Source organism: Podarcis cretensis (assembly GCF_951804945.1).
Source record: "Podarcis cretensis genome assembly, chromosome: 15".
Taxonomy (NCBI): Eukaryota; Metazoa; Chordata; class Lepidosauria; order Squamata; family Lacertidae; genus Podarcis; species Podarcis cretensis.
In genome coordinates this window covers 9,754,373-9,773,687 of record NC_137185.1, presented here as the reverse complement: position 1 = coordinate 9,773,687, position 19,315 = coordinate 9,754,373, and positions in this window count along the sequence as shown.

Here is a 19,315-nt window from a genome sequence, read left to right as displayed (position 1 = left end):
ATAAGGGAAAAAGGGAAGATTTTGTTTAAAACACAAGACACTGACCCAGCACTTTCATTTCCACATCTTTAGTTTGTTACCTCCTGCCAACCTAGCAGTTCGAAAGCACGTCAAAGTGCAAGTAGATAAATAGGTACCGCTCCGGTGGGAAGGTAAACGGCGTTTCCGTGTGCTGCTCTGGTTCACCAGAAGCGGCTTAGTCATGCTGGCCACACGACCCGGAAGCTGTATGCCGGCTCCCTCAGCCAATAAAGCGAGATGAGCGCCGCAACCCCAGAGTCGGTCATGACTGGACCTAATGGTCAGGGGTCCCTTTACCTTTTACCTTTAGTTTGTTACAGCACATATTCCCCCCTATGCAGATCTAATGATGAATTTAATAATATTGTGTCTTGCCTCATTGCAGGGGTGATTGGTGTCTATTGGGACAGGAGGAGGAAGATGAGAGCTCAGGAGGAAGAAGCTGGAAGCATGTCATGCCCTGGACTGGTTGCCGGTAAGAAGGCAGAAAGGTGGGAGCTAGCTGAGAGAAGACTGAAGTTGTAGGAGCAGCAACCCATTTGTCCTAGAAGACTGTCCTCCACTGCCTCATTATTTACAGCTACTATTCACAACAACCCTATATATGTCTACTCAGAAGTCCCACTGAGTTCTGTATGTCTAGGATTGCTTCCTAAAATGCATTGGGTTTGTTGTTGCTGTTTTAAGAACCAAGATGTGGACCACATACGGTTAATTATTTTTCAGAGAGTACGCAAATTTCAAATCCATTTGAAGAATTGCTGCAGAGATTCCTGTTTAAAGGAGAAACAAGTCTACGGGGTTCTAGAGGCGCAGGCACCCCCTGGAGGTTCTTTGATCTGTTTTTCAAGCTCATTGTGTAAGCTAATTGCTACTCCTCTGTGCTAATAAAAGACAAGCGTACCTGCTCATCTCCTTCTGGAACTGGTCCAAAACACACACACACACACACACACACCCCTCCACAAAAGGCCCTTCATTTTCTCCAAGCTAACACTTCCCAACCCCCTTTCCACAATAGAGGGAATACATCGTCTTCATCAAACCCTGACTCCAGCTACAGTGTTTTGAAAGCTAAAGGGATTCTCCAGATGGTTTGGCTACCACATGCTAATTAAACGCACGGGGACCAAAGACAGTCAGATGTACATCAGCCCCCACCCCTTTTATTCTGACAAGCTTGTTTCATCTCACATTAATGGCCTGTTCTCTCTGCAGATGAGCAAATTCTGCTTCGTCTCATCTCAAAATGGGGATCAACACAGTGAGCTACTGAGAAGCATAGGAAACTGCCTTAGTACACTGACTGGCAGTCCCTCCCCCAGGAGTTCAGGCAGAGAGTCCCACCCAGCCCTACCTGGGGATGCTGGGGATTGAACCTGAGAACTACTGCACACAGAACAGATTCTCTACCCCTGATATATAGCCTTTCCCATAAAAAATGAGAGCCCTATACCAAGTCAGTTTGTTGGTCCATCTAGCTCAATATTGTCTGCACTGACTGGCAACTGCTCTCCAGGCAGCAGGTGCCCAATGTCTGCACTTTCTGGAAACAATTGAAGACATTTCTCTCCTGATCAGCTTTCACAGCTGGAAAATAGGTCTTTATCATTTATTTATTTTTATAAATATTTTTATTGATTTTTCAATACACAATTATAAAACATAACACACACTTTCTCACAGATACATTCTTTTTGGACTTCCCTCAGCTCTTCTGATAATCCACCATTTTGATCATTTCTTACACATTTCCTAATTTTATATTGCCTTATATTAATAACCTCCCCTCTCTCCTTTTCCCTTTTTTACAATATTTCTAATATTAATTCTTCACAGAGCTTCTTGCAAACCAATAAATGTTGTTTGATCGGAAAATAGGTCTTTATCATGAGGGTTGACTTTGTATGGTTTAAGTTTTGTTTTAAATGCATTAGCTTTTCAACTGCCTTGAGGCGGTTGTGTACAAGGCAATTAATAAATAAAGGTGGTGGTGATGATGATGATGATGATGATGATGATGATAACAGTAATAATTCAGATGAGATCTTGCCCAGCTCTGCATGGAGTCGCCAGGATTTGAACCTGGGACTTTCTGCATGCAAAAAAACCAAAGCTGTTCTGCCACTGAGCTATAACTCTTCTCCTTCCTCCTCAGTTTTGAAGATTGTGGCCTGTTTTTCCCCTCTTGGGTGCTGCCACCTCCCCTCCTGGAGCAGGCAGAAGAGCCATCCTGACTTTGCTGTGATGGACGTCTTAGCTACGAGGGTCAAGTAGGGGAGAAAAAGAAAGAAAAAAAGGTTGGCTGGCAAGCAGGAAATCCATCTTTTTTTATTAACCCACCCCCGCCACAAAATGTCTTTAATAATTAGCAGACATGGCAAAGAGCTGGAGAAACAAAAGAAAACTGTGAAAAGTGAAAGGTGCCCTGCAGGGCATCCAATTAATTAAGGCGGTAAGTGAAGAAGAAGAAATGGAAGCATCTGCAAATGCCTGGCAGATGGGGCTGTAGTCTGCAGAGTCCATCATTAGTTTAAACAGTCTCAGGAAAGGAGGAGGGGAGTACAGAAGAGAAAAACAGTGTGATGGAATGACAGTCTGGTCCTCCTGTTCCCTAGGCTTTGGGCATATGGAGGAAAGCCCATAGGGGAGAGGAGGGGGTTGACTGGGCTCCCCTCTTTGAAATGGAGGGGGTTTAAGAAGGTAAGGAAAGCCCTGCTGGATCAGATTCATCAGAGAAGCTCAGAAGCAGAATATGATTACAATGCCACTCTGTCACTTAACTTCGCCAGCAGCTGATATTTAGAGCTGTTTGCCCGATTGTGGAGGATAGAATCACAGAGGGAGTCCAGTCTGCTATCAAACATCTCTTAACATCAGAAAGCTATTCTTGGTGTTCAGCTGGAATCTCTTTTCTTGTAACTTGAAGCCATTGGTTCAGTTCAGTTCCTACCAGCAGAAAACAAGCTTCTTCCATCTTCCATGTGACGGCCCTTGAGATGGCTATCATAACTCCTCTTATCCAGGCTAAATATACCCAACTCCCTCAACCTTTCCCCATAAGACTTGGTTCCCAAACCCTTTATCATACTAGCTGCCCACCTCCTGGATTCAGGCTAGCCTTAACAGGACTGCGGAGAACTCTCAGTGACCTTTGCTGACTGTAACTCTCCCTCTATTTCACTCAGAGGAGGAATGTTGTTTCAGCAAAGGGTTGAAGCAAAGGGTTATGAAGACTGGAGTGGCCTCATTTCCTGCTCTGTCCTTTGTCCTACTGCTTTGGAGGAGCTGGCTGTGGTCCTGAAAGGACCCTTGTTTCATTCTGTAACTGCTGGCTTCTGTAAGGTAGAGGAGATCGCTTCTGAGGCTGAAGAAGGCAGAAGGGTCATTTCCACTGTCTGGAAGAACACAGGAGAGAGTACAGAAAGTCCCCTAAGTGGGGCAGCCTGTTTCTCCTCATATTTGGGGCAGGGCAAGTGGCTGGTTTCAGGAATCAGGCCAACAACCTATTTTGCAGCACATGCAAATTTAAAAGGGAAAGTGAGAACTCTCCTCTTCCCAGGTTCATTTCTGCTCTAATGCATTTAAAATTCATAGATGCTCTACCATCTACTCCAGCAGTGCTATAAAATATTCTTCCACTGAAAGCTTCTTCCTCTTTGGGAAGTGGCATTTTATAGCTGCATTCGACATCCCCTTGATCTCACAGTTGTGCAGAGATTTGTCCTGATAAATAAAAGAGCCCACCAAATTGAATTCCCTTAAAATTTCATCACACTAATCTTTAGGCACTCTCCTTTTGAGCAGCCATTAATTTCCACTTTAGTCAAGGTGGAATATGAAGCCATCTTTGCATTCTGGATACGTATTCCTAATACGAAGGAATGGATGAGGACATTACCTGGCAAGTGGAGAATTCTCTGCCAATGTCTCTTCAAGGGGTGGCGGAAGACATTTTTGACACTTGATAGCAATAAACATGTAAACAATGGAATACACTCATTGTGTTTCTGTTTGTGAAAAACCTTTTCCTTCACACCCAGGTATCTAAATCAACACATCTAAGGACCTGCCAAGGCATGCTGTTAGAACGATAGAATGGGGAGGGGGATTATAGAATGAAAATGTTGGCATTCAAAGCTGCTTTCCCATCTCCAGGGATGACTAGGTAGCTCAGTAAATCAAACCCCTCAATCGTTGAGATTCTAGGAAAGATACGGTGTTGTACTCTATCAGATAAGTTGTGCAAGGTAAATGAATGTTATAGATCAAGCACAAAGGAAGGATATCTGAGAGTTCCCCGTAGCTCATGATCAACTGCTGTCTCTGTAGCACTATCAAACATGACTGAAGGAAAGCAAGCTGTGGCTGCCAGCAATGGGTGTGCTACAACTGGAGGAACTAACACTTGGACAAGGAATCTCCTAATCTTTCATTAAAGCAGAAGCAGAAGTAAGGGAAGAGGAGATAGTCTGTCTTCAGACCTTCTTGAGACATCACTGAGACATCACTGTACCATGTAGGGCTGGTAATGATCTCCTCATATGCAAGGCAACCCACACTCCTTCTCTGGATGGAGACTGAGGAGGGTATTTGGAGATAAAAAAAGGCAGGGTATTGTTAGGTATTGGATTTCCAGGAACCAAATTGATTTGGATTGGCTTAAACCACACTATTTTTACGCACAAACACAAGCTCACATGTATCTGCGAATTTTCTCTCAGACAACCCAATCCTACCTTGGGAGAACTCACACATTGCTAAGACATTGCTCTCTGCTCGACCCTCCAGAAGGCAAACCCATTTCCTTCTCTGTATTAAAGGAGTCCTTTTTGCAATTGCCCCAGCTTGAGTACCTACCCGGCCCCTTAAATCAAGGCACTGCATGCCCCTTGCCAGACTTTGCCAGAATTCCGATTGATATGTTGCAGCTGGTGTGTTCTGATCAGCCAATTGAAACTGATCTTTTAAAGTTCAGCTTCATTAAAAGGCAGAACTTCCCCATGCAACGTTCAATTAAGACATGGGATTCTAAATGTATCACTGGTCAATAGCTTTAATTATTTTATTTTATTTAAAAATAATTGTTTCATTTACTGCTATGTCTCTGGAGGGCCTTGGTAATTTATATCTTTTCACTGAGACCTAACTGCTGGCAGTCTGCACATGAAGACAGCTGCACTGTGAGTGATTTTTTTTTTTCAGCTGCAGAGCAGGCTTGCTGCCCTCCAGCTTTCCAAATGAAATGACAGATGTACATACCAGCAAACCAAACTCTGGCATAGCTGTACTTTCAATGCTTCAAGCAGGTGGGTCTGCATTTCCCACCCTCGTTTTAAAACACTGCATTTATGCCCATGCACCAAATCATTCATTTGCCCCCCCCCCCATTAATTAACAAGAAGGAACTGGGATTTGTTTGTTTGTTTGTTTGTTTGTTTAATTCACGTGTGAAATGCTACTGGGTGACAAGGCAGAACTGTTCAACACCTACTTTGCATCTGTCTTCACCAGAAAAGAAAGCAGTGCACAACCTGATGAAAACAGAATAAACAATGCAAGGAGGGAACTGCAGCCCAATATTGGAAAAGAGGTGGTAAGGGAACACCACACTACTTTAAAACTGCCTCTGCTGGGACCCTCCCTTGGGCTGTCTGGCTCCAACTCCCTGAGCTCTTCATTCTTCTGCCTGGTCTGACCACTCCCTCTAGAACACCTCCTGTTCATGATACAATCTTACATTTATTTGCAAAAATATGAGCATTGGGTCTGCATGCAAAAATGTGTTCATTAGAAGGAATTCACACTCAAATGCTGTCAAATATTTATACGGGTTTTTATTTTTAAAAAATGCAAACAGCTGCAGAAATATGGAGCGTTGAAGTTTAAGAATGGAAACTTTCAAAAGCAAAAAAAGGACAGCTTCAGCTATCCCTGTTTGGAACTGACCTGCTTGCTATACCTGTCCACAAGTTCACAGACCAATACACATGATGGAAAAGTGGACAGGAAAGGGTCAGGAAACTGCAGGTATCTACATCCTGGTCATTCCTGAGCATGCAAGCCAGTAATTCTATATTCACATTCATTGCCATTCCAAAAAGGGAAAGTGTTTCTGTTTCAGCTTATCATCCCTAATGACCTTTGAGGACGTCTTTAAAGTGCATTTCAATGAAACTGACTTCAGATGTTTCTGGGGAGATGAAAGAAGCAAGACTTAACCCAGTGAATGCTCCCAGAATAGTGTTGCTCTTCCTTGAAACATCACAAATCAGATTTGGCCTTTTGAAGGCAATCATTTCATGTTCTATCTCTGGCCTTCACTGGGGATGAGATGCTTTTAATGTGAGTTATTTCCGAAAATCCTTGAGAGGCTTCATTAGGCAGTGCTGGTTTGAAAACAATGCCAATCACAAAATCATTGTGTTTGGTGTCAATGAGAGTTCCAGCAGCGCAGAACTCAAGCCTGCTGCTGTCGTGCACACAGCGATTGCTATGATGGAGCCACTAAGACCATGAGTTTACAGTCCTATGCCTGCACTCAAAGAAGAAGATCCAATGGAGTTGAATTAGTTGGCTTGTAGTTGTTGCGCTTGTGAGAGTTAGAAGCCTTACATTTATTTTTAGGGATGGAGAAAAAATCTTGAGAGTTGCCATCATGAGTCCCATGGAGACATGGAAAGGATGGTCTGGTGATAAGGAGGAAGGAGAGAAGCTCAGAAAATTGGTAAAGATTGACCCAGGCAAAGGTCCTAGCGGGTTGAGGGCTGAGAACTCAGAACCCCAAGAGGAGACTTGCCCAGGGGAAGATCCTAGCAGATTGGGTGGGGGGAAACTGGATCCAGTGGCCCGTTAGAAGAGCAGCCCATCTCTGCGATACTGGACACCACAAACTCTATGCCATCAGCTATTGAGGTGGCTCTGGTGCCTTACCCTGTTAATGAAGAGCCTCTCTGTTGGGGGAAGATGCCTGGGGATATGTCCACCAGTAAGCTGGCAACATCTTTTTTTTTTTTTAATGATATTTATTCAAGTTTAACAATAATAACATACACAAACAAAAAACAACAAAAAAATGTATAATTTCCATCCTTATTTTCTTGAACCTAATTTCCTCGACCTCCTCATACCTCCCCCTTCTGTATTCTAATTTCATTATCTAATCAGCAAATCCATTCCCTTATTTCACAAAATCTTTAATAATTCTGTTCTTTTTCCATAATCAACTCCCCTGAAAACCACAACATTTTAAACCCATGTCAATTCTAGTCTTCATTAATTTTTATAATATTTGTTAAGATAGTCTTTAAATTTCTTCCAGTCTTCTTCCACTGTCTCCTTCTCCTGGTCTCGGATTCTGCCAGTCATCTCTGCCAGTCCCATGTAGTCTGTCATCTTCATCTGCCATTCTTCCAGAGTGGGTAGATCTGATGTCTTCCAATACTTTGCAATAAGTATCCTTGCTGCTGTTGTAGCATACATAAATAATGTTCTGTCCTTCTTTAACACCACGTGGCTAACCATACCTAGGAGAAAGGCCTCTGGTTTCTTCAAGAAGGTATATTTAAATACCTTTTTCATTTCATTATATATCATTTCCCAGAAAGCCTTAATCCTTGGGCATGTCCACCAGAGGTGAAAGAATGTACCTTCATTTTCTTTACATTTCCAACATTTGTTATCTGATAAGTGGTAAATTTTTGCAAGCTTGACTGGGGTCATGTACCACCTATAAATCATTTTCATAATATTCTCTCTCAAGGCGTTACACGCCGTAAATTTCATACCGTTGGTCCACAACCTTTCCCAGTCAGCAAACATAATGTTATGTCCAATATATTGTGCCCACTTAATCATAACTGATTTAACCGTTTCCTCCTGTGTATTCCATTTCAGCAGCAACTTATACATTTTTGACAAGTTCTTAGTTTTGGATTCTAACAGCTCTGTTTCCAATTTTGACTTTTCCACCTGGAAGCCAATTTTCCTATCCAGCTTATAAACCTCCATTATTTGATAATAATGTAACCAGTCTCGCACTTTATCTTTTAGATTCTCGAAGCTCTGCAATTTCCACTTATTACCCTCCTGTTCTAGGATTTCACAATATTTTGGCCATTTAGACTCCATATTAAGTTTTTTCAATGCCTTTGCCTCCATTGGTGACAGCCACCTTGGAGCTTTGTTCTCCAACAAATCTTTATATTTAATCCAAACATTATACAATGCTTTCCTGACAATATGGTTTTTGAAACCTTTGTTAGCCTTAACTTTGTCATACCAAAGATATGCATGCCACCCAAAAAAGTTATCAAAACCTTCCAGATCTAAGATGTCTGTGTTCTCAAGAAGCAGCCAATCCTTTAACCAGCAAAAATCTGCTGATTCATAGTAAAGTTTCAAATCTGGCAGGGCAAATCCCCCCCCTTTCCTTTGCATCAGTTAAAATCTTAAATTTTATTCTGGGCTTTTTGCCCTGCCAGATAAATTTAGAGATATCTTGCTGCCAACCCTTGAAACATTTCATCTTGTCCACAATTTGTAATGTTTGAAACAAAAACAACATTCTAGGCAATACATTTATCTTTATAGCTGCTATTCGACCAGACAAAGAAAGCTTCAAATTTGACCAAATTTCTAAATCTTTTTTCACTTGTTTCCAACATTTCTCATAGTTGTCTTTAAATAAATTCATATTCTTAGCTGTCATGTTAATCCCTAAGTATTTTACACTTTTAACCACAGTTAAACCTGTCTCATTCTGAAACCACTCTTTCTCAATAACTGTTAAATTTTTCTCTAAAACCTTAGTTTTTAACTTATTCAATTTAAATCCTGCCACTTGACCAAATTCTTGAATTAATTCCAAAACCCTTTTAGTACTAGATTCTGGCTCTTGTAATGTAAGTACCAAATCATCTGCAAATGCTCTCAATTTATATTGTTTCACTCCGACCTGAACCCCTTTAACCAGCTGGTCCTTTCTTATCATGTTCAGCAAAACCTCCAGGACCGAAATAAAAAGTAGTGGGGAAATTGGGCACCCCTGGCGTGTCCCTTTTTCTATCTTAAGTTCTTCCGTGATCACATTATTCACTATAAGTTTAGCCTTTTGTTCGGAATATATTGCGCCTATACCGTTTTCAAACCCTTGGCCTACCCCCATCCCCTGGAGATTCTTCTTCATAAAAGTTCAAGAAATATTGTCAAAGGCTTTTTCCGTGTCAACAAATATCAGAACAGCTTTTGTATTTATATTAACTTCTAACATTTCCAAAATATCTATTATGTTCCTTACATTATCTGACAAATGTCTTCTCGGGAGAAAGCCTGCTTGATCCCTTTGAATCTCTCCCATCAACACTTTTTTCAATCTTTTAGTTAAATTGTCAGCAAAAATTTTGTAATCCACATTTAATAAGGAAATTGGGCGGTAGTTCTTAAGTTGTGTCTTTTCAGTCTCTGTCTTCGGTATAAGCGTGATATAAGCCTCTTTCCACGTTTCAGGTGCTTTTTTCCCCTCGAGAATTTCATTACAGACTTCCTTCAAAGGTTGTAATATCCATTCCTTTAAAACTTTATAATATTTGGAAGTCAATCCATCAGGCCCCGGAGATTTGCCCAATTGCATGTTTTGGATGGCACCTTCTAATTCTTGTTCAGTTATTTTCTGATTCAAAAATATTTTACTTTCACTTGAAATTTTCTTCAATCCATTTTTCTCCAAAAATTGTTCTATATCAGAATCTTTTTGTGACCCTTGTGCATATAGTTGCTTGAAATATCTCTGGAAGCAGCTTCTAATCTCAAATGGATTATAAATAGTCTTACCATCCACTTCCAAATTTGTCACTGTATTTAGTTTTTGTCTCTTCTTCAGTTGCCAAGCCAAAAATTTACCACATTTATCTGCAGATTCAAAAGTCTTCTGTCTCATTTGTTTAATTTTCCATTCTATTTCTTGATTCATCAGTTCCATATACTGGATTTGATATAGTTTAATTTCTCTCAAGATCTCCTGAGACTTTGGTTTTGATCTTAATTTCTTTTCTCCTTCTTTTATCTTTTCCAAAATCTCATCCTTTTCGCATTTTGGCTTCTCTTTTTTATTGCATTTTGTTGTATCAAGAAACCTCTCATAACGGCTTTGCTTGCATCCCAGATTATTCTTTTTTCAACATTAGTCCTCATATTAATCTCAAAATAGTCTCTCAATGTTTTTCGGGCCTTTTTACAAAATTCTCTGTCTCTGAATAAAGTGTCATTCATCCTCCATCTAAAGGTACCAGCTGTTGTTTGGTTCATCTCCATCTTCACAGCATTATGGTCGGAGCATGTATTTGGGCAGATTTCCACTTTTTTATCTTTGGTGCCAATCCTCTAGTAATCCATATTTGGTCAATTCTACAGGTCATTTTGGCTTCAGAAAAGAAGGTTCCCTCTCTCTCTAAAGGATTTTTTGTTCTCCAAATATCAACCAAATCCATATTGTCAGTCATTTCAAAAAAGGTTTTTGGTAGTCTTCCCTCTTTAGAAATCACTTGTCTTTGTGCTTTGTCCATATTTGTAGAAACCACCCCATTCATGTCTCCCATCAAAATTACATTAAAGTCTAAGTAGTCCAGCAATATCTCATGCAGCTTCTTAAAAAATTCAGATTTACCTTCATTCGGTGCATAAACTCCTACAATCAAAATTTTCTGTCCTTGAACTTGGATTTCAATTGCCAAATATCTCCCTTGTTCATCTTTAAATATCAATTTCGGCATCAAACTGTCCTTTGCATATATAACAACTCCTCTTTTTTTCACTCTGTCAGATGAGATGAATTCTTGTCCTAATTTTTTTATTAATAAGTAATCTTCTATGTAATCTCATCGCGTGTGTCTCTTGTAGGCAAATCAGGTCCAATTGTTGTTTCTTTAATATATGAAAAACATTCTTTCTCATCCGAGGTACATTCAAACCATTACAGTTCCAGCTCAAAGGTCGCAGAGCCATGATGGGGTTATTTACTTACGCCTCCTACTGCTCCCAATCGTTGTTTGTCTTCTGTTGGTAGCTGCAATCCAAACGATAAGTTCGCTATGTCCAATATTCCTTTTCCTGGTAATGTTGGTTCCTCTCCAGCCTCCAGTTCCTTCAAGAGATTTTCTTCGTGGTCTCTCAAAAATTTGTCTTTATCACTCAATGTCTTTATTCTTATTTTCTTTCCTCTGTATTTGAAAGATAGGCCTTGGGGGAATTCCCACCTAAAGAAGATTCTACTTTTTTTCAGTAGTGTGGCCAGGTCTCTGTATTCACCTCTTACATCCAAAATGGGCTTAGGTATATCTTTAAAAATCTCCACGAAAGAATCTTCAATTTCCAGTGATTTTTGGTAATGCAAGTTTAGAATTTTGTCTCTTTCTTCCTTTGATCTCAAGGTAATCAAACAATCTCTTGCCTTGTTCTTTTTTTGTCTTATTCCAAGTCTAAATGCACTCACAATCTTGACTCCGTCCTCCTCCAGGCCCTCTTGCCAAAATTCCAGAAACTCTTTTGTAAGAAAGTCCACCAAGTTGTCCTGCTCACTTTCTGGTACAAATCTCAATCTTAAGTTGCGTTCTTTCCTTTGTAGGTCTATCATCGCAAAAGACAATTCATGGTCCGCCAGTTTCTTAACAACCGGTGGTATTTTCTCTTGTGTTTCAGTTGCAATCTCCTTTGCCTCCTCTGCAATTCTTCGGGTAGTAGCTGATTCCTCTAAAGGTTTCCCAATATTCTGAGCATTAGCACTGACTTGTGCTCCCAGTTCTTTTATACTTGAAGTATTCAAATCAAGTTTTGCTGCAATCTCAGCTACGTTTTTATTTGTTTCTGCAACTTGTTTACTTGTATCACTCCCTTGTCTCGTAAGAAGTTCCAAAGATTCATTTATTTTTCCCAGTGCCTTAGTCAAAGCGTCTTCTGATGACATAGTTTTTTATTTTATTTGCGGGGCTGCAGCTGCTCCTGTCAGTGAGGCCCTTCTGTGTTGTAAAATGTCAGTCTTGTATTGTCTGCCAGATCTGAGGTTTTTCTCCTGAAACTCTATCTTTCCTTTGCCATCTGCCACTAGCATGCCCAGGCAAGGTCGGTCTCACGCCTAGAGATTTATTTACAATAGGAAATTTCCAGTGGCTCAGCTTCTAGTAGCTCAGTTGTTTCAAAAAGTAACAGAGTCTCCTCTAGGGGGGGAATTTCCAACTTAATTTCACAGTTTTTCAAGCAGATATAATCCTTCTAGCTCCCCCCCAGCTCTTCCTAAAGGCAAAAAAAAAGACCCCAGTTCCAGCTCCTTTCTAAATAGTTGCGGATATGTAACAGTCAAAAAGGCAATCCTCAGATACTGTATCTTTCAGCAAAGTTCAAGAGCATTCACAAAGTTGCTCAACAGTTCGCCAAGTTGTTCAACAGTTCACAGATCTCTTTCCCTTTCAAGGCAGTCCTCCCCCAGGATATAAAAACAATGGATATATTTTCCTCCTCTCCTTTCATGCAGGTAGTTAATTCAGTAAAAGTTCTCCCCCACCGCTCCTGCCCGCTAAGTGGGGGGTAAATCTTGCTTTTAGAAATTGATTTCTTGTTCTCAAACGATCTCCAAAGGTTACAGTTTAGCAGTCTCTTTGCTTTGTTATATCTACAGAACGGAAAGGCAGACTTCCTTTTTGTACCTTTCCCGTGACGGTCTTCCCAATCTGTTAAATTTTAGATCCAATTTAAGCTTTTGATCCTACTCACGAGTAGTTGCTCTTAAGTCCAATTTGCCGGAAGAAATCAGCACTCTCCGATAATGGCGATGCGGCTTCACTCCACGGACTGGGTAACGGCTCTCAGTACCGCACCCCCCCGCAACCGTTCCGGAGCCTTTAAAAAGGCTCCTTCGCAGTTCGGAGAGAATCCAAGGGTACCCGCCGAGCCTCCTTGTTCACAGGCTTCACTGCCTGTGATTTCTGAGGGTCCCCGCTTCGCTGTAGCGGCAGGACCCGAACCCATGGAGCAGACTTCTCTCGGAGCTCCGGGAGAAGTCCGCCATTAATCGCTGGTGCCAACCGGAAGTCCCTAAGCTGGCAACATCAACTCTGGCTCCAAGGATAACAGTGAAGGTGTGACCAAACCATGTGTGCCCAGCCTCTACAGAGGACTACTTGTTTGCTTGCCTAGTCCCAAGGCTTGGGGCATCAACTGTTCCAATAACTTTGCCTGCTCTACTCTTCAAAAGGGGAACACAGGGGCATGTCAAGTGGATCCTACCCACCCTCTCTATGGGGCTCATGTCAGGCAGCAATTGTGAGAGAAGATGCAGTGCCAGATTACCAAATAAGCAGAGCAGGCACTGGCCTATGGGCCCACACCTTTTAGGGGCCCCATGACAATGGATCAAAACAATATTGATTTGATCTTGAAAGAAAATTACAACCAAGCTTTCTTAGTGTAATATTATCCCACTAGGGTATATCCAGATACAAAGCTTTCTGTGAGTTGGTGTGTCACAAGTTCCCACCGACCCCAGATCCTAGTTGAATATTCACGAATAGAAGCATATTGTTTGCTGTTGTTCTTGTGAGCCCCCCGCCCTGAGATTTTGACTGCTGAGGGGCCTCCACAGGGTTTAATCCAGCACTGACTAGATGAGCCGTCGGTCTGATCCAGCAGGGCAATTCTTACATGCTCATGAGTCTCTCTGCAGATTGTGCTTTATGCCAGTTGCCATTCTCGTTGTCTGTATCATTTAACTCACAACATTACATGCATGTCTCTCCCCTCTGTTTGTACCAACACCAACACCCCTTGGCCTCCTGAATCACTCAAAGTGTCTGGCTGAATTGACCTGGCAGACAGCATTGCATCCCCACAGTGCCATACATGGGGGCAGAAAGCTTAAGAAGAATCCCACAAATCCTGACATTTATCTTAGTCAACCTTAATGAACTGCATCTGTTAGATGCATTGGAGGAAAACAGCTGCAGGGATTCCAAATTGCCTTAATTTCTGTCACAGGGTGCTCTCTGGCTTCGTAATTCCAGTTAAAGTAATTGATAAAAGAAAAGGCCAGAAGCTGTTGGCTAACAATGACTAGCAATTTGGGGCAAGGAGGTGGCAGGCAGCTGAGATCTGGGACTAACAGCCCTGTAAAGGGTAGGCAATTTGTCGGTCAAAAGTTTCTGCTTGAGAGTTGCTTTGAGTGGAGCTGGGCTGGATGGATAAGGATGAACCGGTCAGATTATTTGGATCCTGTTCAGTTTTTCATGCATTTGATAATAAGCCTGTCCCTTTTACTGCAAGGGGTGTGAGGGTGTTAATTGCATGAGGGGGGCGGAATGTACTCATTTCTGCCTAACACACATTTTTGTACACATCACACTATTCTGAGGTGTGTGTGATGCCTTGTAATTCATACCTAATAACTTTGGGATAACCAGCCTCAGATAATCAGCATGCTCAAGTCTAATCAATGCATGAAGGGGTTAAGACCATAGAGTAAGCTGTCCTGCCAGGCTTATCTCACCCTGGAAGGAACTAGGTAATCAAGCCTATTGTTCACTGCCTTGTCCCCGCCCCAGAAGTCTAACTGATAACTCAGCAAGTGAAGAGGCTAAGCTGGTTGCACCAGTTTAGCCTCATGGCTCTAACAAGCCTCTCTTGAGAGTTCCTATACCAATAATTTATGAACTTCCACCACTTTGCAAAACTAAGCCTAGTTTTACTGCCTGTGCAACATTTTCTGAATGCTGTATCTGGCCCTTTGAATTCTCCCAAGGTCTTGATTTGCACCCAGTACATTTTTGCTTGTCCAACTCTGATAATTCCTCCTGCTCATCAGGATGGAAGATAGAGAGGAATGTGCAAATATGTGTGGAAATTAGCCTACTCTAAAAAGCTAAAATTTACCTTTGTTGCTCTGCTGAATTTCTTCTCTGGTTTCATTCACCACTGGTATGTGGCCTTCATGGGTGGGCGGTAGGGGCACAATATAATTATCCCCCTTCCCTACTTGTGAACATAGGAAACTGTAATATACCAAGTCAAATAACTGGTCCATCTGTCTCACTATTGTCTACACTGAACCTGCTCCATCTATCTCAGTGGTCCATCAATTGCATTGGTTAATCTATCTCAGTATTGTCTATGCTGTACCTGTTCCATCTATCTTCATAGTCCATCTATCTCACTGGTTCATCTATCTCAGTATAGTCTATTGGCAGCTGTCTGGGCTCACAGGCATGAGTCTATCACAGCTCTTTGCAGCCTGGCAGCAGGGATTGGAAGGTGGGTTCTGATTTTGCCCCCAAAGAAGAACCTTCCTCACCAGCTAGTAGTGGATTGCACATAGACACACCCAAACATCCCAAAAGGAGTTTCGGTCATTTGAGGCAGCCACTAATAGGAGCCCAAAATATGTGTTGCTTGGGAATTTTACTGCAAGGAGGGTACTGGTTGTTATAGAAGAGAAGACAGCTGCTGCCATCCAAGAGATGCCAGCTGTTGCCAAAAAGTGGCTCTTGCAATTTTCACTCAGTCCTCTCCAGATGCAATCAGATCCATATTCTACTATGTGCCTTTCTGGCAGAGTGCAACTCACAGGGCAGGGAAAGTGACTGACTCAAGGACTGGGGAGAGAGTATATTGGTTGGCTGATTTCTTGTTCACAAAGGCAAGGAAGGTTGTTGTGTTGTTGCTGCTGTTCCCAAAAGGTCAGATGCCTTTGTTTTCCCAACAGCCAGTCTGGCCCCTTTCCTTTCTTGCAAAAGTCACATTTACATCATGTCTGTTACCCTTGGGCATAGCTGTCAACTTTTCCCTTTTCTTGCGAGGAATCCTATTCAGAATAAGAGAATTTACCTTAAAAGGGGGAAAACGTTGACAGCTATGCCCTTGGGGTGTACGAGTGGAGACTGCTGAGGTGCAAAATAGAAGGGAGAATGTGTGCATATGAATGCTTATAAAAGATGCTTGATTTTCTAGCCCAGTGTCTTGCTAAATATATTCAATATGCTCAAATTACTTTGAATAAATATTTCCAATCTAGTATCAAAGCAATGTCACAAAGTGTTGTATTGAATTCACATGAAACATATTTAATCTTAGAGATATGCTGACTTTCTCTAATAATAGTTGATAGCAGTTCCAAGAATAATGAAATATAGGAGAGGTGATATTTGGTAACCTTTACATGTGCCATATTGTTGATTAAGCATGATTAATAATTATTGATAAAGAATTTCAAAGAACAGACCATGCTTTGAATTTCCCTCCCAGGTTTTGATGTTCTTGTTAGAAACACCATTCTACTCTATCAAAGGCATTCTGTGCATGCACAAGAGAAAAAAATGGTATTTATCCAATATTTTTGGCTGATTTTGATACAATCTATTTTTATGTTGTGTTGTAATTTCCTAAACTTTATGAAGCTCATTTGATCCTACAATTATAGAAGACAAAATCTTAGCATCCTTATTTAATAGAGGGATTGGACTATAGGAACTAGGTACTTTCGGATCTTTATCTTCTTTTAGGGTAATTTTTATTGTCACTTCTGTCCAAGAATCTTACAGCTTTTTGTTGTTGAAGACATGCATTAATTATGCTTGCATTGTAGGTTTATGATTTTGTAGCAATACCATTATATTTTTACTTCATCTTCTGTTACCAATAATTCTAATATTTCAAGGTCTTGATCAGAAACTTTAGCCAGAGAGATACTTGGAAAAAATAACTTTAACCATTTGATCTTTAGTTAGGTTTTGAGATAAAACTGCTGGAGAAATATTTGCTATTTTGGTTGATGTTGTTGTCATTTTGTCTTTGCATATTATAGCTGAAATTAAACTTCTTACTTGTTCTCTTTTAGCTGATGTGATAGTAATTTTATATTGCAAACCAACCTGTGATCCTTGGGTGAAGGGCTGTATAGAAATTTAAAGAATATAAATAAACTCCATTCAGACCAGGGTTGTTTTATGGAGTTAGTATATTTCTCTAGTTTCTCAGTTGGAAGTTTTTGATTATATTAATTTCAAAGAGTTATGTTGTGCTCCAGTATCTCTGAGGTGTGCTTTTGTATGTGTTCAATTTCTCTTTCTGCAGTGTTTAATATCAGTTCTCTTTCTTTATTATTTTGATTTCCCCCATTGCTTGGTTGTTGCTGTTTTTTGTACTGTACTAGAATTTGTCTGATGTAAGCTTTTGTTGAATTCCATATTTCAGGCCAGGTTACCTCAGGCATAATATTTTTGCTAAGTATAGATATATACGTTATTCATTTTGTAAAATAGTATTGTCTAAGTGCCACAATTTATCAGAACAATTGGAGCATGATCTGCATATATTGTAGGATAATTTTTTGCCATGCCATCATTTTATATGTTGTTGACAAGTATATAGCTACATATACAAATTTGCTCTATCTTATCAATATAGCTACAACAATCATTTTTATTTAAATAGAAATGCAAACATTAAGGAAAATTTGGATAAGTTTGACTGTGTTTTGGTTCTCATATTTTTTCTGAAACTGATTTGATAGATTAGGCTTCAAATGCAAATTGGATTGAATTCCCCAAATCCTTGGGGAGAAGTATACATAAAAATACATATACAAAAAGCATTATATGGGGGAACATTTTTTGCCTTTAGTGTCACCAGTACTCTGCCCAAAGGGATTCAGCAGCCACCTTCTGCTTCAACTTGTAAACACTTGCTGAAAACTTTTCTATTCTGCCAGACTTATGCAGGCAATTAAGAATATATATTTCCACAATAGCTAGTCAATTTCTGATTTTAAGTTTTTATATGCTTTTTAATTGTATGGCTTTATATACTATTGTTGTAAACCACTGTGATTTTTTTAAAAAAAAATTAGTGGCATATAAATATTTATCTAAATAAATAATGTTGTATTTAGAGAAATTTGCATTAAAATGCTGACAAATTTTCACAAGCACTTTAGCTTTTTTAAAAAATGCAAAGTGATGCATACATTTGAAGAACTGGGCTTAAGACTGGCAAAATGGGGATTAGACCCCCCCCCCCAGTAACCTCCCCGCGAATCCCCATGATGGGGTGAGCTCCCGTTGCTCGGTCCCTGCTCCTGCCAACCTAGCAGTTCAAAAGCACGTCAAAGTGCAAGTAGATAAATAGGTAAACGGCGGGAAGGTAAATGGCGGGAAGGTAAACGGCGTTTCTGTGCGCTGCTCTGGTTCGCCAGGAGCGGCTTAGTCATGCTGGCCACATGACCTGGAAGCTGTACGCCAGCTCCCTCGGCCAATAAAGCGAGATGAGCGCTGCAACCCCAGAGTTGGCCATGACTGGACCTAATGGTCAGGGGTCCCTTTACCTTTACCTAGTAGCCTCCTAGGGCATTGCATGCAAACAAACCAGTCCTGCTTCATGGGATAATGCAAGCGCTTTTCAACCCTTTCTCATTTCTTCGCCTGACTCTTGTCATTTTGATGAGCATCTCTCCCCTAGAGCTCTGGAGCCATTCAGAAAGCAAGACCCCAGAAAAAGGAAGGGGGGTGGAAGCAAAGGACTCTGAGCACGTAACCATGCATAATTCAGCAACGTCAGAGACTCCCATGCTTCTCCCTCCAAACTCGCAGCCTGTTAAGTGCTGCATAAATCCCGTTGTGAATAAGGATTTGGTCTTTGTTTTCACAAGATCCTCATCCCAAGATGTCTGACAGGGAATTAAAAATTGACCATTGGGATGCGCTGGGAGGACTTAGCCAACCAATCCTATATATATATATATATATATATATATATGAAAGCACTGTTTGTGAATCCTTGAGTGCCTTGGCTTTAAAGAGATAATATGAATAAATAATGGAAGAATTGCCTTTTTTCCCACTGAATTCACCCGTAAGTCATAAAAGGAAATGCAGTGCTGGAGAAAAGTAGCTGAGAGAAGTAAAGTAGGAGAGAGAGAGAGAGAGAGAGAGGAGAATGCAATAAAATAAAATAAAATAGCTCTTTTATCCTCTGAGGGAAAGGGATATTTTTTTCCAAGCTGAAGCCACAAAGAGAATTAGAGAAAATGAAATAAATGTTGGATGTCCCATCCTTCTAAAGGTTAAATATGTAAGGCCAGAGAAAGCTACCAAAGCAAAGCACTAGTCCCTCTACAATATGCCTTTGCATACCAGTTACTGGGAATCGCAAGTGGGCAAAGCACTGTGGTCATTTCCTGCTTGTGAGCTGCCCATAGGCATCTGCCTGCCCACCGCGAGAACAGGATGCTAGGCAAGATGAGCCATTGGCCTGATTCAGC